Source organism: Equus caballus, chromosome 5 (assembly GCF_041296265.1).
Source record: "Equus caballus isolate H_3958 breed thoroughbred chromosome 5, TB-T2T, whole genome shotgun sequence".
Lineage (NCBI taxonomy): Eukaryota > Metazoa > Chordata > Mammalia > Perissodactyla > Equidae > Equus > Equus caballus.
This window is the reverse complement of record NC_091688.1, coordinates 34,076,079-34,095,208: the sequence shown is the minus strand read 5'-3', so window position 1 is coordinate 34,095,208 and position 19,130 is coordinate 34,076,079. Positions and strand designations below refer to the sequence as shown.

The 19,130-nt window shown below is 75.6% G+C and overlaps 9 non-coding genes across 9 annotated transcripts; all 9 read left to right on the top strand.

Moving 5' to 3' along the window:
- The first annotated feature begins 742 nt into the window (after positions 1–742).
- TRNAD-GUC (transfer RNA aspartic acid (anticodon GUC)) lies at positions 743–814 on the top strand. The gene has a single exon. It is a non-coding gene; the product is annotated as a tRNA-Asp (tRNA).
- Positions 815–1,524: 710 nt separating this feature from the next.
- Positions 1,525–1,596, top strand: TRNAG-UCC (transfer RNA glycine (anticodon UCC)). The gene has a single exon. It is a non-coding gene; the product is annotated as a tRNA-Gly (tRNA).
- A 299-nt stretch (positions 1,597–1,895) lies between these two features.
- TRNAE-CUC (transfer RNA glutamic acid (anticodon CUC)) lies at positions 1,896–1,967 on the top strand. The gene has a single exon. It is a non-coding gene; the product is annotated as a tRNA-Glu (tRNA).
- Positions 1,968–7,439: 5,472 nt separating this feature from the next.
- TRNAD-GUC (transfer RNA aspartic acid (anticodon GUC)) lies at positions 7,440–7,511 on the top strand. Its single transcript has one exon. It is a non-coding gene; the product is annotated as a tRNA-Asp (tRNA).
- A 710-nt stretch (positions 7,512–8,221) lies between these two features.
- Positions 8,222–8,293, top strand: TRNAG-UCC (transfer RNA glycine (anticodon UCC)). The gene has a single exon. It is a non-coding gene; the product is annotated as a tRNA-Gly (tRNA).
- Positions 8,294–8,592: 299 nt separating this feature from the next.
- Positions 8,593–8,664, top strand: TRNAE-CUC (transfer RNA glutamic acid (anticodon CUC)). Its single transcript has one exon. It is a non-coding gene; the product is annotated as a tRNA-Glu (tRNA).
- A 5,472-nt stretch (positions 8,665–14,136) lies between these two features.
- TRNAD-GUC (transfer RNA aspartic acid (anticodon GUC)) lies at positions 14,137–14,208 on the top strand. Its single transcript has one exon. It is a non-coding gene; the product is annotated as a tRNA-Asp (tRNA).
- A 710-nt stretch (positions 14,209–14,918) lies between these two features.
- Positions 14,919–14,990, top strand: TRNAG-UCC (transfer RNA glycine (anticodon UCC)). The gene has a single exon. It is a non-coding gene; the product is annotated as a tRNA-Gly (tRNA).
- A 299-nt stretch (positions 14,991–15,289) lies between these two features.
- On the top strand, positions 15,290–15,361 carry TRNAE-CUC (transfer RNA glutamic acid (anticodon CUC)). Its single transcript has one exon. It is a non-coding gene; the product is annotated as a tRNA-Glu (tRNA).
- The last annotated feature ends 3,769 nt before the right edge of the window (positions 15,362–19,130 follow it).

Genomic DNA, 19,130 nt, shown 5'->3' with positions numbered 1-19,130 from the left:
CGGGCCGGCCAGGAAGGCGGCCAAGGGCGGCGCTCGGGTGTGCGGGAGGCCCGGGAGGCGGGCGTTGGTTGGGCGGGCCAAAAGGTCGGCGTGTCAGGAGTGGGATTCGAACCCACGCCTCCAGGGGAGACTGCGACCTGAACGCAGCGCCTTAGACCGCTCGGCCATCCTGACGGCGGGCCTGGGCGCGTGGCCGCTCGCCTGGCTGGGAGCCGACGCGGCCGGCGGGGCCCTTGGCCGCCCGCGGCGCCTGGCGGGCGTCTTTGTGGGCGCGCCACGGACGGGACGCGCGCGCCGGCCGACGTGGAGCAAGGCCAGCGGACTCGCCCGGCTCCACCGCCGCCGCCGCCCCGTCGCCCACCCCGGGCGCCGGCCGGGACAAGGACGCGGCCCGGCGCGCGCCCCCCTTCTCCTCGCCGCCTCGCTGGCCCTCTCGAGAGGGCCTCTTCCTCGCGGCGCGATCTCCGCACGGGAGGCAAGAGGCGTCGCAGACTCGGCATTTCCAGCCGCCGCCGCCGCCGCCGCCGCCGGCGCCGCCAGGGCCGGGCGCGCGGCCGGGGTCGGGGTCGTGTGCGGGTCCGGGTGCGGGTCGCGGTCCGCTTTGCTGGATGACGCGGTCGTTTGGCTGTCGGGTCGGATGGGGCACACGTGCCGGGCACCGGTGGCGGGCAGGGCCTCGAGGGCGGGGGTCGGCGTCGGCAGGCAGCCGGAGAGCGGTCGTGCGCCAGGGCGGCCGCCGCCGTCCTCGTTAGTATAGTGGTGAGTATCCCCGCCTGTCACGCGGGAGACCGGGGTTCGATTCCCCGACGGGGAGGCAAGACGTCCCTTTTTGGTGGCTGGCGCCGCTCTGCGTCCTGCCGCTTGCCCCCGAGGGCGCTTCTTCGCCCTGCCCCGCCCTGCAGCCAGGCGCAGGCCGCCAACCCGTGCCCGGCCTGCCCACGGGGACCCCTCCCCGAGGCCCCCTCGCCGTCGGGCGGCGGTCGTTCGGCACGGCCGAGCCAAGGCTTCCTCTGCTCCCCGCAGCGCCCGACGAGCGGCCCGCCCCCAGCGGCTGGCGCACGGGGCTCCCTGCGACGCGACGCGCGACGCGCGCTGCACAGCTGCACAGCTGCACAGCTGCACAGCTGCACAGCTGCCGGGACGGGCGGCGGGTGGGTCCCCTCTCGGTGCGCGCAGCTGCCTCGCCGAGCAGCCGGTGGAGAAGGGCTGGGGCGAGCCGGCCGGTGGAGGGCGGGCGCCCGGCCGGGGCTTTGGCGGGGCGGTCGGCGTCGGAATGGCGGTCGCTTGGTGGAGTGGCAGCGAGGGCGCCCCCCAGAGGCGGTCCGTCCCGGCGGACGAGGGCTGCCGCGTCGGGCGCGGCGCTGGCGCTGGCGCGGGGCGGCGGTTGGTGGCGCCGGTGGCAGCGCCGCGCTGCGGGCGGGCGGGGCGTCGGAGCAGGGCTGCGCCAGGCGGCGGCGGCGGCGGCGGCGGGACGGCTGTGGCGCGAGCCCCGGGCCGGCGTCTCGGGGCAGGCCGGGCTGTGCGGCGTTGGTGGTATAGTGGTGAGCATAGCTGCCTTCCAAGCAGTTGACCCGGGTTCGATTCCCGGCCAACGCAGCGGACCGACCTTTTGCCGAGCTGCGGGGCCCTCCCGCCCCGCAGGCGGGCGGCGGGCGGCGGGCGGCGGGCGTGCGGCTGTGCGTGTGTGTGTGTGCGCGCGCGTGCGTGCGGGCAGGAGGCGCGCGCAGCGTTTTGAGGGCGCGGCGAGCAGGAAGCCGGCGAGGGCGCGTGCCTGGGCCGGGGCGGCGGGCGGCTGGCCTGCGCAAGGCAGGGGGCCCCGGCGGCGAGGGAGCGGCGAGCGGGCGGGCTGCGGGCCCCGGGTCCAGGAGGCGCAGGCGAGGCGCGAAGCCCGACGCTCCCTGGTGGTCTAGTGGTTAGGATTCGGCGCTCTCACCGCCGCGGCCCGGGTTCGATTCCCGGTCAGGGAAGCCTTTCTTCTTCCTCTCCGCCTGCCCGCCTGCCGACCGCCCGACCTCCGCCTCCCCGGCGCGGCGCGGGCGGCCGCGACCCCTCCCCCCACCACGCACACTTTTAGCCCGCGCCGGAGCTCGCTCGCTTCGCCCCTCGCCCCCTGGCCTCGGCCTCCCGACAAGGCCACCCGCCACGTCCAGCCCTGACCCTGCCACGCTCCCTCCACCCCTGCCAACGGCAGACCTTTCGGCCCCCGCTCGCCCCCTGGGCGTCTCCCCTCCTCCTCCTCGGACGCTCGCCTCGCTTCCCCTCTTCCTCGGTGGCTGGGGCCGCCTCCCTCCCGCCGTGGCCGCGGGCGCACAGCCCCGCCGCCGGCCCCCGCACGCGCTTCGACTCTCCCGCAGCCTGGCTTCGGCCGCGACAGTGTCGCGGCCCCCAAGCCGCCCCTTGGTCCCTCCCGAGCTGGGGCCGCCGGTGGGGGCGGGGGCTGGGGCTGGGGCCGGGGCTGGGGGTGCGGGCGGGATGGGGCAGGGGTCTCCCTGGACCGGTCGGGCCACCTGCCGAGACCTGTGGTCCCTGGCTTCGCCCCTCGCGCCAGCCAAGGCGCCGGCAGCTTTCCCGCCGCCGCCTGCCGGGTCCTGGCCCCGCTGCGTGTCCCGGGGGCCCGGCGATTGGGCGCCAGGGGCGTCTGGGTCTCGCGCGGGCGCGGGAGCCGAGGGCCCGGCCGCGGCGCCCGAGAGGCGGAGATGGGCCAGTGACCCTCGAGCCGTCCGTCCGTCGGGCTAGCGAGACCAGCCCGCCGCGGAGGACACAGAGCAGGGAGCTACAGGAGGCCGTTCCGGAAAACGCCACGGGCAAGCAGGTGGGGAGGGGCTGGGGGCGGAGGGGTGGCGGGGGTGGGGTGGGGCGACGCTTGGCCAGCGTTTTCTTCCAGTGGCCTCAGCGACGCTCCGCGTCCTATGGCCAAGTGGCCAGGGCGTTCCCCGGAACTCTTGCCTCCCCCGCGCCCCTCCCCACACCGAGATGGGACTTTGGACGGCGTTCCCCTTCCCGCCTCGGCGTCCACCCACGCCATCCCTCTCTCCAGCCCCGCATCCATCTTCTCCTGCGGGTGCTCCCCAAAGGAGATGGCAGCTCTCCGGCCCCTTGCCGCCACGACGGGCGCGCCGCCGTCAGCCAGCGGAGCTGAGTATCTGTCCAGGGACCGGTTCCGGCCGAGGCAGAGGGGAGGGCCGAGCCGATGAGCGGCAGGAAGCTGCCGCGGGCCCCACGCTGGACTTTGACGGAGCCGTTCTCCCCTGCGCCAAGGCGCCCCCGTGGGCATAGGGGTGCGCCCCGTGAGCGCGGGAAGTTCCCCCACGGGCCCGGCCGGGGTGCTGGGCGTGCGCGTGCGGGGGCGGGAGACGGTGCGGGATGGAGGCGTCGGTCCCGGTGGGTGGCCCCCCACGCGGGTCAGGGCACAGGGCCAAGTGACCCCAGGAAGAGGGCACGGCGGTGAGCCGCGCGGTGGGTGGCGTGAGGAGGAGTCCCGGGTGTGCGAGCGGAGCGCCGCGGGCCCGGAGGAGGTGCGGGGCTTGCGGGAACGGGCCGCTCAGGCAGGGGCTCCGGGCGGCCAGGCCCCTTGGCCGGCACGGGTGGCGGCGGGTGAGATCTAGGGTTGGGGTGGGGACGAGGGGCCTGAGGCGGGGGGGCGGGGGGGGACAGGGCCGGGGGAAGCGAGTCCTCGGGGCGGGTCGTGCGAGAGAGGACCATAGGGTCCGCGGGGTTGTTGGCGGATGGTGGGGCGGGGGTGCCTGGAGGCGGTAAGGAGCGGCGGGTGGCAAGCAGGGGCAGTGGGCTCCGGTGCGAGGAAGACGGAAGCCCCTGCGGTGGGAGAGGACGCCGGCGGGCGAGACTGGCTGTGCTGTGCTGCGCTGCGAGGTGGTGAGGCTAAGGAGTAGGGTGAGAGGAGGGGTGGGGAGCGGGCAAGGGCGGGGAATGCCACTGCCCCAGAGACAGAAACGACCTGTCCTGGGGACGGAGAGTCGCGTCTCGGGTGTGCGTTGGGGGTTGAGTTGAGAAGAGGCCAAAGGGACCAACGGAACGGAGGATCCCCGGCCGGGAAGGATTTGGAAAGTGGGGGCGCGGGGAGGAGGGGCCTGACAGGCGTCGGGGTGTTGGGGCAGTAGGGGGGTGGTGAGGGTGGAGGTGGAGGGGCTGGGGCTGGGGGTGCGGCTTGGGGCTTGCAGGCTGGGGTGGCGGCGGACTTGGCAGTGTCCTCGGGGCGTCCTGGGGGCGGGGGTGGCGGCGAGGATTCGTCGTGGTGCCGGTGCTGACCCGTGGTGGACTTGGTGCTGGCGCCGGGGTGTGGGGGGGGAGGGGCGGGGTGGGTGGACTGGGTCGCGGTGGCGGCGCAGGTGGTTTCGGTGGTGGAGGGGCCGGCGAGCGTTGGCTACCGATGGCGGCCGAGCGGGATCAGGTGAACACACGGCGGGCGTGCATGGTGACGATCTCGCGGAACTCTTTGGAAAGACTCGAGGGCGCGCCACCAGGACACTGGGACCCTCCGGGAGAAGGCGGTGGGTCACCCGTAGGAGCGGCACGTTCCTTCCTGCCGGCAGTGCCAACGCCGCGTAACTTGCCGGCCGGGGTCAGGGCGAGCCGGAGAGCGGGGAAAGGTGGCGGAGCGTGAGGAGGTGGGGCGTGCATGGGCCCGCGTGTGCTGCGGGAGAGTGTCCCTCGAAGGGAAACGCGTGACTCGAGCGGGGTCACGGGAAGGAAGAGAAGAGGGACAAGGAAGGAAGGTGCGCGGGCACGAGAGTGGCTGGGCCGTGAATGTGTCAGGGCACGGGGGGTTGGGGGGGCGGGCGTTTGGTTCCCGGGGTGCGTGTTTGGCGGGGGTGGGGGGGGACTTTTGTCTCCAGGGCGAGAGCGAGGGCCCGGGGCGGGCGGAAGGTGTTGGTGTGTGGCGGCGGCCTCGAGCGCAGGAGAGAGGCAGCCTAAGCTGGACGTCGGGGCCGCGGGACCAAAAGGGGACGGGGTGCTGCATGGGCCGGGAATCGAACCCGGGCCTCCCGCGTGGCAGGCGAGAATTCTACCACTGAACCACCCATGCACCGGTGGCCGGCGCCACCAGGCGCCGCCCCAGCGGCGCTCGCCACCAGCCGCCCGACACTGGTCACGGCCCTGCGGGGCCCTGGAGGGCGCTCGGGGGCGGGCGGGGGGGGGGCAGGCGCGGTCGGAGGGGGTGCGGTGCAGGGAGACACGGAGGCGCGGTGGCACCTGTGCGCCGAGGCGCGGAGGAGCCGCGACAGAGCGGGGCGGCCTCGGCCCATGCCGCGCCTTGTGTCCGGCCCAGGGCCGCCGCGACCCTGCCGGCGTCGCCAGAGGAAGCCAGGAGCCGCGCCCAGCCTGGCCCGCGCTCGGATGACAACGAGGGGCGGCGATGTGTGGCGGGCGACGTTCCCTTCGACGACCCACGGGCCCGTGCCCAAGTCCCCTGGGCGGCGGGCTTCCCCTCGGGTGCGCTGGGCGCGTGGCCGTGCGCGGGCGCCAACGGCGCGGCCTGCCGGGCGAGGGCAGGGCAGGGCAGGGCAGGGCAGGGCCGTGCAGGGCAGGGCTGGGTGGGAGGGCCGTGGCGTGGGGGCGGCCGTGGGAGCCGCAGGCTGGGGAGCGCCGCCTCGGCCGCCCGCCGCTGAGCGGCGCTCATGCCAAGAGACCCGAGGGGCCTGAGCCTGGCGCCTGCGCTCTGGCCGACGGCTCGCCCGCAAGGGTCCGGCTCCGGGGTGCCTTGGTGGCGAGGCAGGAGCGCGTTCTTGGATGGCGGGCGCGCTTTGGCAGAGTGGCTGCCGGCTGGCGGGCCGCCCGCGGAGGAGGCGCGCCGTCGTGTGGTCGTGGGTTTGGGTCCCCGAGGCGCCTTGGCGCGTGCAGACGGGGCTTGGCCCCGGCCGTGGGCCCGACGTTGCGTGTGGGCGACGGGGATCCAGGGCTTCGGCTCGCTGCTCCCCGGAGCCAGCTTGCCGGGTTGGGCCCGCGTGCCAGGCAGGCCCCGTGCAGGGAGGGCGCTGTGCTGGGCTGGCGAGCAGAAGGCCGGGCTGCGTGGGGCCCGGGAGGCAGGCATGTGTGGCCCGGGCGAGGCCCCGAGGTGAAAAGTCGTGGTGGGCACCACAGGCCAGCGAGATGGGGACGGCGACCTGAGCAGGGTGTGGAGAGGATGGACGGGCCGGGCGGCCGGGGGCTGTGGGAAAGGCCAGCGTGTTGGACGGTGTGCCGCCCGTTGCGCAGGCGTGGCGCTCCAAGAGCGAGGCGCTGTGCGCCAGGCAGAAGTCGGAGGGTGACCCTTGGAGGGTTTTGCACACGCAGGGTCGGGTGGGGTGGGGTGGGGTGGGGTGGGGTGGGGTCGGGTGGGGTGGGGTAGCGGGAGTGGGAGTGGGAGCGCGAGTGTGAGGGAGGGCTACACAACCCCCTAATGGGGGGGGGGGCTCGTGTGCGGAGGGGGAAGGGGAGAGCAGGCGAGGAACGATGTGGCGCGAAGTCCTGAAGCCCCCGCGTGTGGGGTCCGGTGCGAAGGGTGTGTGAGTGAGTGGGCGGGGGCGCGCGCGCTGTGTCGGGAAGGCCGGTTGCCAGTGGGTTCGAGGCGCTGGGGCAGCCTCCTGGGCTGAGTGCGCCAGGCCCGCGCAGCGGCGGGCGTGAGAAGCTGGTGGGGTCGAGAGGCGTGCGTGTAGGGGCCTGGAGTTTGGCGCGGCGGCCACAGGCCGGAGCGCCAGCCCGGGCCGGCCAGGAAGGCGGCCAAGGGCGGCGCTCGGGTGTGCGGGAGGCCCGGGAGGCGGGCGTTGGTTGGGCGGGCCAAAAGGTCGGCGTGTCAGGAGTGGGATTCGAACCCACGCCTCCAGGGGAGACTGCGACCTGAACGCAGCGCCTTAGACCGCTCGGCCATCCTGACGGCGGGCCTGGGCGCGTGGCCGCTCGCCTGGCTGGGAGCCGACGCGGCCGGCGGGGCCCTTGGCCGCCCGCGGCGCCTGGCGGGCGTCTTTGTGGGCGCGCCACGGACGGGACGCGCGCGCCGGCCGACGTGGAGCAAGGCCAGCGGACTCGCCCGGCTCCACCGCCGCCGCCGCCCCGTCGCCCACCCCGGGCGCCGGCCGGGACAAGGACGCGGCCCGGCGCGCGCCCCCCTTCTCCTCGCCGCCTCGCTGGCCCTCTCGAGAGGGCCTCTTCCTCGCGGCGCGATCTCCGCACGGGAGGCAAGAGGCGTCGCAGACTCGGCATTTCCAGCCGCCGCCGCCGCCGCCGCCGCCGGCGCCGCCAGGGCCGGGCGCGCGGCCGGGGTCGGGGTCGTGTGCGGGTCCGGGTGCGGGTCGCGGTCCGCTTTGCTGGATGACGCGGTCGTTTGGCTGTCGGGTCGGATGGGGCACACGTGCCGGGCACCGGTGGCGGGCAGGGCCTCGAGGGCGGGGGTCGGCGTCGGCAGGCAGCCGGAGAGCGGTCGTGCGCCAGGGCGGCCGCCGCCGTCCTCGTTAGTATAGTGGTGAGTATCCCCGCCTGTCACGCGGGAGACCGGGGTTCGATTCCCCGACGGGGAGGCAAGACGTCCCTTTTTGGTGGCTGGCGCCGCTCTGCGTCCTGCCGCTTGCCCCCGAGGGCGCTTCTTCGCCCTGCCCCGCCCTGCAGCCAGGCGCAGGCCGCCAACCCGTGCCCGGCCTGCCCACGGGGACCCCTCCCCGAGGCCCCCTCGCCGTCGGGCGGCGGTCGTTCGGCACGGCCGAGCCAAGGCTTCCTCTGCTCCCCGCAGCGCCCGACGAGCGGCCCGCCCCCAGCGGCTGGCGCACGGGGCTCCCTGCGACGCGACGCGCGACGCGCGCTGCACAGCTGCACAGCTGCACAGCTGCACAGCTGCACAGCTGCCGGGACGGGCGGCGGGTGGGTCCCCTCTCGGTGCGCGCAGCTGCCTCGCCGAGCAGCCGGTGGAGAAGGGCTGGGGCGAGCCGGCCGGTGGAGGGCGGGCGCCCGGCCGGGGCTTTGGCGGGGCGGTCGGCGTCGGAATGGCGGTCGCTTGGTGGAGTGGCAGCGAGGGCGCCCCCCAGAGGCGGTCCGTCCCGGCGGACGAGGGCTGCCGCGTCGGGCGCGGCGCTGGCGCTGGCGCGGGGCGGCGGTTGGTGGCGCCGGTGGCAGCGCCGCGCTGCGGGCGGGCGGGGCGTCGGAGCAGGGCTGCGCCAGGCGGCGGCGGCGGCGGCGGCGGGACGGCTGTGGCGCGAGCCCCGGGCCGGCGTCTCGGGGCAGGCCGGGCTGTGCGGCGTTGGTGGTATAGTGGTGAGCATAGCTGCCTTCCAAGCAGTTGACCCGGGTTCGATTCCCGGCCAACGCAGCGGACCGACCTTTTGCCGAGCTGCGGGGCCCTCCCGCCCCGCAGGCGGGCGGCGGGCGGCGGGCGGCGGGCGTGCGGCTGTGCGTGTGTGTGTGTGCGCGCGCGTGCGTGCGGGCAGGAGGCGCGCGCAGCGTTTTGAGGGCGCGGCGAGCAGGAAGCCGGCGAGGGCGCGTGCCTGGGCCGGGGCGGCGGGCGGCTGGCCTGCGCAAGGCAGGGGGCCCCGGCGGCGAGGGAGCGGCGAGCGGGCGGGCTGCGGGCCCCGGGTCCAGGAGGCGCAGGCGAGGCGCGAAGCCCGACGCTCCCTGGTGGTCTAGTGGTTAGGATTCGGCGCTCTCACCGCCGCGGCCCGGGTTCGATTCCCGGTCAGGGAAGCCTTTCTTCTTCCTCTCCGCCTGCCCGCCTGCCGACCGCCCGACCTCCGCCTCCCCGGCGCGGCGCGGGCGGCCGCGACCCCTCCCCCCACCACGCACACTTTTAGCCCGCGCCGGAGCTCGCTCGCTTCGCCCCTCGCCCCCTGGCCTCGGCCTCCCGACAAGGCCACCCGCCACGTCCAGCCCTGACCCTGCCACGCTCCCTCCACCCCTGCCAACGGCAGACCTTTCGGCCCCCGCTCGCCCCCTGGGCGTCTCCCCTCCTCCTCCTCGGACGCTCGCCTCGCTTCCCCTCTTCCTCGGTGGCTGGGGCCGCCTCCCTCCCGCCGTGGCCGCGGGCGCACAGCCCCGCCGCCGGCCCCCGCACGCGCTTCGACTCTCCCGCAGCCTGGCTTCGGCCGCGACAGTGTCGCGGCCCCCAAGCCGCCCCTTGGTCCCTCCCGAGCTGGGGCCGCCGGTGGGGGCGGGGGCTGGGGCTGGGGCCGGGGCTGGGGGTGCGGGCGGGATGGGGCAGGGGTCTCCCTGGACCGGTCGGGCCACCTGCCGAGACCTGTGGTCCCTGGCTTCGCCCCTCGCGCCAGCCAAGGCGCCGGCAGCTTTCCCGCCGCCGCCTGCCGGGTCCTGGCCCCGCTGCGTGTCCCGGGGGCCCGGCGATTGGGCGCCAGGGGCGTCTGGGTCTCGCGCGGGCGCGGGAGCCGAGGGCCCGGCCGCGGCGCCCGAGAGGCGGAGATGGGCCAGTGACCCTCGAGCCGTCCGTCCGTCGGGCTAGCGAGACCAGCCCGCCGCGGAGGACACAGAGCAGGGAGCTACAGGAGGCCGTTCCGGAAAACGCCACGGGCAAGCAGGTGGGGAGGGGCTGGGGGCGGAGGGGTGGCGGGGGTGGGGTGGGGCGACGCTTGGCCAGCGTTTTCTTCCAGTGGCCTCAGCGACGCTCCGCGTCCTATGGCCAAGTGGCCAGGGCGTTCCCCGGAACTCTTGCCTCCCCCGCGCCCCTCCCCACACCGAGATGGGACTTTGGACGGCGTTCCCCTTCCCGCCTCGGCGTCCACCCACGCCATCCCTCTCTCCAGCCCCGCATCCATCTTCTCCTGCGGGTGCTCCCCAAAGGAGATGGCAGCTCTCCGGCCCCTTGCCGCCACGACGGGCGCGCCGCCGTCAGCCAGCGGAGCTGAGTATCTGTCCAGGGACCGGTTCCGGCCGAGGCAGAGGGGAGGGCCGAGCCGATGAGCGGCAGGAAGCTGCCGCGGGCCCCACGCTGGACTTTGACGGAGCCGTTCTCCCCTGCGCCAAGGCGCCCCCGTGGGCATAGGGGTGCGCCCCGTGAGCGCGGGAAGTTCCCCCACGGGCCCGGCCGGGGTGCTGGGCGTGCGCGTGCGGGGGCGGGAGACGGTGCGGGATGGAGGCGTCGGTCCCGGTGGGTGGCCCCCCACGCGGGTCAGGGCACAGGGCCAAGTGACCCCAGGAAGAGGGCACGGCGGTGAGCCGCGCGGTGGGTGGCGTGAGGAGGAGTCCCGGGTGTGCGAGCGGAGCGCCGCGGGCCCGGAGGAGGTGCGGGGCTTGCGGGAACGGGCCGCTCAGGCAGGGGCTCCGGGCGGCCAGGCCCCTTGGCCGGCACGGGTGGCGGCGGGTGAGATCTAGGGTTGGGGTGGGGACGAGGGGCCTGAGGCGGGGGGGCGGGGGGGGACAGGGCCGGGGGAAGCGAGTCCTCGGGGCGGGTCGTGCGAGAGAGGACCATAGGGTCCGCGGGGTTGTTGGCGGATGGTGGGGCGGGGGTGCCTGGAGGCGGTAAGGAGCGGCGGGTGGCAAGCAGGGGCAGTGGGCTCCGGTGCGAGGAAGACGGAAGCCCCTGCGGTGGGAGAGGACGCCGGCGGGCGAGACTGGCTGTGCTGTGCTGCGCTGCGAGGTGGTGAGGCTAAGGAGTAGGGTGAGAGGAGGGGTGGGGAGCGGGCAAGGGCGGGGAATGCCACTGCCCCAGAGACAGAAACGACCTGTCCTGGGGACGGAGAGTCGCGTCTCGGGTGTGCGTTGGGGGTTGAGTTGAGAAGAGGCCAAAGGGACCAACGGAACGGAGGATCCCCGGCCGGGAAGGATTTGGAAAGTGGGGGCGCGGGGAGGAGGGGCCTGACAGGCGTCGGGGTGTTGGGGCAGTAGGGGGGTGGTGAGGGTGGAGGTGGAGGGGCTGGGGCTGGGGGTGCGGCTTGGGGCTTGCAGGCTGGGGTGGCGGCGGACTTGGCAGTGTCCTCGGGGCGTCCTGGGGGCGGGGGTGGCGGCGAGGATTCGTCGTGGTGCCGGTGCTGACCCGTGGTGGACTTGGTGCTGGCGCCGGGGTGTGGGGGGGGAGGGGCGGGGTGGGTGGACTGGGTCGCGGTGGCGGCGCAGGTGGTTTCGGTGGTGGAGGGGCCGGCGAGCGTTGGCTACCGATGGCGGCCGAGCGGGATCAGGTGAACACACGGCGGGCGTGCATGGTGACGATCTCGCGGAACTCTTTGGAAAGACTCGAGGGCGCGCCACCAGGACACTGGGACCCTCCGGGAGAAGGCGGTGGGTCACCCGTAGGAGCGGCACGTTCCTTCCTGCCGGCAGTGCCAACGCCGCGTAACTTGCCGGCCGGGGTCAGGGCGAGCCGGAGAGCGGGGAAAGGTGGCGGAGCGTGAGGAGGTGGGGCGTGCATGGGCCCGCGTGTGCTGCGGGAGAGTGTCCCTCGAAGGGAAACGCGTGACTCGAGCGGGGTCACGGGAAGGAAGAGAAGAGGGACAAGGAAGGAAGGTGCGCGGGCACGAGAGTGGCTGGGCCGTGAATGTGTCAGGGCACGGGGGGTTGGGGGGGCGGGCGTTTGGTTCCCGGGGTGCGTGTTTGGCGGGGGTGGGGGGGGACTTTTGTCTCCAGGGCGAGAGCGAGGGCCCGGGGCGGGCGGAAGGTGTTGGTGTGTGGCGGCGGCCTCGAGCGCAGGAGAGAGGCAGCCTAAGCTGGACGTCGGGGCCGCGGGACCAAAAGGGGACGGGGTGCTGCATGGGCCGGGAATCGAACCCGGGCCTCCCGCGTGGCAGGCGAGAATTCTACCACTGAACCACCCATGCACCGGTGGCCGGCGCCACCAGGCGCCGCCCCAGCGGCGCTCGCCACCAGCCGCCCGACACTGGTCACGGCCCTGCGGGGCCCTGGAGGGCGCTCGGGGGCGGGCGGGGGGGGGGCAGGCGCGGTCGGAGGGGGTGCGGTGCAGGGAGACACGGAGGCGCGGTGGCACCTGTGCGCCGAGGCGCGGAGGAGCCGCGACAGAGCGGGGCGGCCTCGGCCCATGCCGCGCCTTGTGTCCGGCCCAGGGCCGCCGCGACCCTGCCGGCGTCGCCAGAGGAAGCCAGGAGCCGCGCCCAGCCTGGCCCGCGCTCGGATGACAACGAGGGGCGGCGATGTGTGGCGGGCGACGTTCCCTTCGACGACCCACGGGCCCGTGCCCAAGTCCCCTGGGCGGCGGGCTTCCCCTCGGGTGCGCTGGGCGCGTGGCCGTGCGCGGGCGCCAACGGCGCGGCCTGCCGGGCGAGGGCAGGGCAGGGCAGGGCAGGGCAGGGCCGTGCAGGGCAGGGCTGGGTGGGAGGGCCGTGGCGTGGGGGCGGCCGTGGGAGCCGCAGGCTGGGGAGCGCCGCCTCGGCCGCCCGCCGCTGAGCGGCGCTCATGCCAAGAGACCCGAGGGGCCTGAGCCTGGCGCCTGCGCTCTGGCCGACGGCTCGCCCGCAAGGGTCCGGCTCCGGGGTGCCTTGGTGGCGAGGCAGGAGCGCGTTCTTGGATGGCGGGCGCGCTTTGGCAGAGTGGCTGCCGGCTGGCGGGCCGCCCGCGGAGGAGGCGCGCCGTCGTGTGGTCGTGGGTTTGGGTCCCCGAGGCGCCTTGGCGCGTGCAGACGGGGCTTGGCCCCGGCCGTGGGCCCGACGTTGCGTGTGGGCGACGGGGATCCAGGGCTTCGGCTCGCTGCTCCCCGGAGCCAGCTTGCCGGGTTGGGCCCGCGTGCCAGGCAGGCCCCGTGCAGGGAGGGCGCTGTGCTGGGCTGGCGAGCAGAAGGCCGGGCTGCGTGGGGCCCGGGAGGCAGGCATGTGTGGCCCGGGCGAGGCCCCGAGGTGAAAAGTCGTGGTGGGCACCACAGGCCAGCGAGATGGGGACGGCGACCTGAGCAGGGTGTGGAGAGGATGGACGGGCCGGGCGGCCGGGGGCTGTGGGAAAGGCCAGCGTGTTGGACGGTGTGCCGCCCGTTGCGCAGGCGTGGCGCTCCAAGAGCGAGGCGCTGTGCGCCAGGCAGAAGTCGGAGGGTGACCCTTGGAGGGTTTTGCACACGCAGGGTCGGGTGGGGTGGGGTGGGGTGGGGTGGGGTGGGGTCGGGTGGGGTGGGGTAGCGGGAGTGGGAGTGGGAGCGCGAGTGTGAGGGAGGGCTACACAACCCCCTAATGGGGGGGGGGGCTCGTGTGCGGAGGGGGAAGGGGAGAGCAGGCGAGGAACGATGTGGCGCGAAGTCCTGAAGCCCCCGCGTGTGGGGTCCGGTGCGAAGGGTGTGTGAGTGAGTGGGCGGGGGCGCGCGCGCTGTGTCGGGAAGGCCGGTTGCCAGTGGGTTCGAGGCGCTGGGGCAGCCTCCTGGGCTGAGTGCGCCAGGCCCGCGCAGCGGCGGGCGTGAGAAGCTGGTGGGGTCGAGAGGCGTGCGTGTAGGGGCCTGGAGTTTGGCGCGGCGGCCACAGGCCGGAGCGCCAGCCCGGGCCGGCCAGGAAGGCGGCCAAGGGCGGCGCTCGGGTGTGCGGGAGGCCCGGGAGGCGGGCGTTGGTTGGGCGGGCCAAAAGGTCGGCGTGTCAGGAGTGGGATTCGAACCCACGCCTCCAGGGGAGACTGCGACCTGAACGCAGCGCCTTAGACCGCTCGGCCATCCTGACGGCGGGCCTGGGCGCGTGGCCGCTCGCCTGGCTGGGAGCCGACGCGGCCGGCGGGGCCCTTGGCCGCCCGCGGCGCCTGGCGGGCGTCTTTGTGGGCGCGCCACGGACGGGACGCGCGCGCCGGCCGACGTGGAGCAAGGCCAGCGGACTCGCCCGGCTCCACCGCCGCCGCCGCCCCGTCGCCCACCCCGGGCGCCGGCCGGGACAAGGACGCGGCCCGGCGCGCGCCCCCCTTCTCCTCGCCGCCTCGCTGGCCCTCTCGAGAGGGCCTCTTCCTCGCGGCGCGATCTCCGCACGGGAGGCAAGAGGCGTCGCAGACTCGGCATTTCCAGCCGCCGCCGCCGCCGCCGCCGCCGGCGCCGCCAGGGCCGGGCGCGCGGCCGGGGTCGGGGTCGTGTGCGGGTCCGGGTGCGGGTCGCGGTCCGCTTTGCTGGATGACGCGGTCGTTTGGCTGTCGGGTCGGATGGGGCACACGTGCCGGGCACCGGTGGCGGGCAGGGCCTCGAGGGCGGGGGTCGGCGTCGGCAGGCAGCCGGAGAGCGGTCGTGCGCCAGGGCGGCCGCCGCCGTCCTCGTTAGTATAGTGGTGAGTATCCCCGCCTGTCACGCGGGAGACCGGGGTTCGATTCCCCGACGGGGAGGCAAGACGTCCCTTTTTGGTGGCTGGCGCCGCTCTGCGTCCTGCCGCTTGCCCCCGAGGGCGCTTCTTCGCCCTGCCCCGCCCTGCAGCCAGGCGCAGGCCGCCAACCCGTGCCCGGCCTGCCCACGGGGACCCCTCCCCGAGGCCCCCTCGCCGTCGGGCGGCGGTCGTTCGGCACGGCCGAGCCAAGGCTTCCTCTGCTCCCCGCAGCGCCCGACGAGCGGCCCGCCCCCAGCGGCTGGCGCACGGGGCTCCCTGCGACGCGACGCGCGACGCGCGCTGCACAGCTGCACAGCTGCACAGCTGCACAGCTGCACAGCTGCCGGGACGGGCGGCGGGTGGGTCCCCTCTCGGTGCGCGCAGCTGCCTCGCCGAGCAGCCGGTGGAGAAGGGCTGGGGCGAGCCGGCCGGTGGAGGGCGGGCGCCCGGCCGGGGCTTTGGCGGGGCGGTCGGCGTCGGAATGGCGGTCGCTTGGTGGAGTGGCAGCGAGGGCGCCCCCCAGAGGCGGTCCGTCCCGGCGGACGAGGGCTGCCGCGTCGGGCGCGGCGCTGGCGCTGGCGCGGGGCGGCGGTTGGTGGCGCCGGTGGCAGCGCCGCGCTGCGGGCGGGCGGGGCGTCGGAGCAGGGCTGCGCCAGGCGGCGGCGGCGGCGGCGGCGGGACGGCTGTGGCGCGAGCCCCGGGCCGGCGTCTCGGGGCAGGCCGGGCTGTGCGGCGTTGGTGGTATAGTGGTGAGCATAGCTGCCTTCCAAGCAGTTGACCCGGGTTCGATTCCCGGCCAACGCAGCGGACCGACCTTTTGCCGAGCTGCGGGGCCCTCCCGCCCCGCAGGCGGGCGGCGGGCGGCGGGCGGCGGGCGTGCGGCTGTGCGTGTGTGTGTGTGCGCGCGCGTGCGTGCGGGCAGGAGGCGCGCGCAGCGTTTTGAGGGCGCGGCGAGCAGGAAGCCGGCGAGGGCGCGTGCCTGGGCCGGGGCGGCGGGCGGCTGGCCTGCGCAAGGCAGGGGGCCCCGGCGGCGAGGGAGCGGCGAGCGGGCGGGCTGCGGGCCCCGGGTCCAGGAGGCGCAGGCGAGGCGCGAAGCCCGACGCTCCCTGGTGGTCTAGTGGTTAGGATTCGGCGCTCTCACCGCCGCGGCCCGGGTTCGATTCCCGGTCAGGGAAGCCTTTCTTCTTCCTCTCCGCCTGCCCGCCTGCCGACCGCCCGACCTCCGCCTCCCCGGCGCGGCGCGGGCGGCCGCGACCCCTCCCCCCACCACGCACACTTTTAGCCCGCGCCGGAGCTCGCTCGCTTCGCCCCTCGCCCCCTGGCCTCGGCCTCCCGACAAGGCCACCCGCCACGTCCAGCCCTGACCCTGCCACGCTCCCTCCACCCCTGCCAACGGCAGACCTTTCGGCCCCCGCTCGCCCCCTGGGCGTCTCCCCTCCTCCTCCTCGGACGCTCGCCTCGCTTCCCCTCTTCCTCGGTGGCTGGGGCCGCCTCCCTCCCGCCGTGGCCGCGGGCGCACAGCCCCGCCGCCGGCCCCCGCACGCGCTTCGACTCTCCCGCAGCCTGGCTTCGGCCGCGACAGTGTCGCGGCCCCCAAGCCGCCCCTTGGTCCCTCCCGAGCTGGGGCCGCCGGTGGGGGCGGGGGCTGGGGCTGGGGCCGGGGCTGGGGGTGCGGGCGGGATGGGGCAGGGGTCTCCCTGGACCGGTCGGGCCACCTGCCGAGACCTGTGGTCCCTGGCTTCGCCCCTCGCGCCAGCCAAGGCGCCGGCAGCTTTCCCGCCGCCGCCTGCCGGGTCCTGGCCCCGCTGCGTGTCCCGGGGGCCCGGCGATTGGGCGCCAGGGGCGTCTGGGTCTCGCGCGGGCGCGGGAGCCGAGGGCCCGGCCGCGGCGCCCGAGAGGCGGAGATGGGCCAGTGACCCTCGAGCCGTCCGTCCGTCGGGCTAGCGAGACCAGCCCGCCGCGGAGGACACAGAGCAGGGAGCTACAGGAGGCCGTTCCGGAAAACGCCACGGGCAAGCAGGTGGGGAGGGGCTGGGGGCGGAGGGGTGGCGGGGGTGGGGTGGGGCGACGCTTGGCCAGCGTTTTCTTCCAGTGGCCTCAGCGACGCTCCGCGTCCTATGGCCAAGTGGCCAGGGCGTTCCCCGGAACTCTTGCCTCCCCCGCGCCCCTCCCCACACCGAGATGGGACTTTGGACGGCGTTCCCCTTCCCGCCTCGGCGTCCACCCACGCCATCCCTCTCTCCAGCCCCGCATCCATCTTCTCCTGCGGGTGCTCCCCAAAGGAGATGGCAGCTCTCCGGCCCCTTGCCGCCACGACGGGCGCGCCGCCGTCAGCCAGCGGAGCTGAGTATCTGTCCAGGGACCGGTTCCGGCCGAGGCAGAGGGGAGGGCCGAGCCGATGAGCGGCAGGAAGCTGCCGCGGGCCCCACGCTGGACTTTGACGGAGCCGTTCTCCCCTGCGCCAAGGCGCCCCCGTGGGCATAGGGGTGCGCCCCGTGAGCGCGGGAAGTTCCCCCACGGGCCCGGCCGGGGTGCTGGGCGTGCGCGTGCGGGGGCGGGAGACGGTGCGGGATGGAGGCGTCGGTCCCGGTGGGTGGCCCCCCACGCGGGTCAGGGCACAGGGCCAAGTGACCCCAGGAAGAGGGCACGGCGGTGAGCCGCGCGGTGGGTGGCGTGAGGAGGAGTCCCGGGTGTGCGAGCGGAGCGCCGCGGGCCCGGAGGAGGTGCGGGGCTTGCGGGAACGGGCCGCTCAGGCAGGGGCTCCGGGCGGCCAGGCCCCTTGGCCGGCACGGGTGGCGGCGGGTGAGATCTAGGGTTGGGGTGGGGACGAGGGGCCTGAGGCGGGGGGGCGGGGGGGGACAGGGCCGGGGGAAGCGAGTCCTCGGGGCGGGTCGTGCGAGAGAGGACCATAGGGTCCGCGGGGTTGTTGGCGGATGGTGGGGCGGGGGTGCCTGGAGGCGGTAAGGAGCGGCGGGTGGCAAGCAGGGGCAGTGGGCTCCGGTGCGAGGAAGACGGAAGCCCCTGCGGTGGGAGAGGACGCCGGCGGGCGAGACTGGCTGTGCTGTGCTGCGCTGCGAGGTGGTGAGGCTAAGGAGTAGGGTGAGAGGAGGGGTGGGGAGCGGGCAAGGGCGGGGAATGCCACTGCCCCAGAGACAGAAACGACCTGTCCTGGGGACGGAGAGTCGCGTCTCGGGTGTGCGTTGGGGGTTGAGTTGAGAAGAGGCCAAAGGGACCAACGGAACGGAGGATCCCCGGCCGGGAAGGATTTGGAAAGTGGGGGCGCGGGGAGGAGGGGCCTGACAGGCGTCGGGGTGTTGGGGCAGTAGGGGGGTGGTGAGGGTGGAGGTGGAGGGGCTGGGGCTGGGGGTGCGGCTTGGGGCTTGCAGGCTGGGGTGGCGGCGGACTTGGCAGTGTCCTCGGGGCGTCCTGGGGGCGGGGGTGGCGGCGAGGATTCGTCGTGGTGCCGGTGCTGACCCGTGGTGGACTTGGTGCTGGCGCCGGGGTGTGGGGGGGGAGGGGCGGGGTGGGTGGACTGGGTCGCGGTGGCGGCGCAGGTGGTTTCGGTGGTGGAGGGGCCGGCGAGCGTTGGCTACCGATGGCGGCCGAGCGGGATCAGGTGAACACACGGCGGGCGTGCATGGTGACGATCTCGCGGAACTCTTTGGAAAGACTCGAGGGCGCGCCACCAGGACACTGGGACCCTCCGGGAGAAGGCGGTGGGTCACCCGTAGGAGCGGCACGTTCCTTCCTGCCGGCAGTGCCAACGCCGCGTAACTTGCCGGCCGGGGTCAGGGCGAGCCGGAGAGCGGGGAAAGGTGGCGGAGCGTGAGGAGGTGGGGCGTGCATGGGCCCGCGTGTGCTGCGGGAGAGTGTCCCTCGAAGGGAAACGCGTGACTCGAGCGGGGTCACGGGAAGGAAGAGAAGAGGGACAAGGAAGGAAGGTGCGCGGGCACGAGAGTGGCTGGGCCGTGAATGTGTCAGGGCACGGGGGGTTGGGGGGGCGGGCGTTTGGTTCCCGGGGTGCGTGTTTGGCGGGGGTGGGGGGGGACTTTTGTCTCCAGGGCGAGAGCGAGGGCCCGGGGCGGGCGGAAGGTGTTGGTGTGTGGCGGCGGCCTCGAGCGCAGGAGAGAGGCAGCCTAAGCTGGACGTCGGGGCCGCGGGACCAAAAGGGGACGGGGTGCTGCATGGGCCGGGAATCGAACCCGGGCCTCCCGCGTGGCAGGCGAGAATTCTACCACTGAACCACCCATGCACCGGTGGCCGGCGCCACCAGGCGCCGCCCCAGCGGCGCTCGCCACCAGCCGCCCGACACTGGTCACGGCCCTGCGGGGCCCTGGAGGGCGCTCGGGGGCGGGCGGGGGGGGGGCAGGCGCGGTCGGAGGGGGTGCGGTGCAGGGAGACACGGAGGCGCGGTGGCACCTGTGCGCCGAGGCGCGGAGGAGCCGCGACAGAGCGGGGCGGCCTCGGCCCATGCCGCGCCTTGTGTCCGGCCCAGGGCCGCCGCGACCCTGCCGGCGTCGCCAGAGGAAGCCAGGAGCCGCGCCCAGCCTGGCCCGCGCTCGGATGACAACGAGGGGCGGCGATGTGTGGCGGGCGACGTTCCCTTCGACGACCCACGGGCCCGTGCCCAAGTCCCCTGGGCGGCGGGCTTCCCCTCGGGTGCGCTGGGCGCGTGGCCGTGCGCGGGCGCCAACGGCGCGGCCTGCCGGGCGAGGGCAGGGCAGGGCAGGGCAGGGCAGGGCAGGGCAGGGCCGTGCAGGGCAGGGCTGGGTGGGAGGGCCGTGGCGTGGGGGCGGCCGTGGGAGCCGCAGGCTGGGGAGCGCCGCCTCGGCCGCCCGCCGCTGAGCGGCGCTCATGCCAAGAGACCCGAGGGGCCTGAGCCTGGCGCCTGCGCTCTGGCCGACGGCTCGCCCGCAAGGGTCCGGCTCCGGGGTGCCTTGGTGG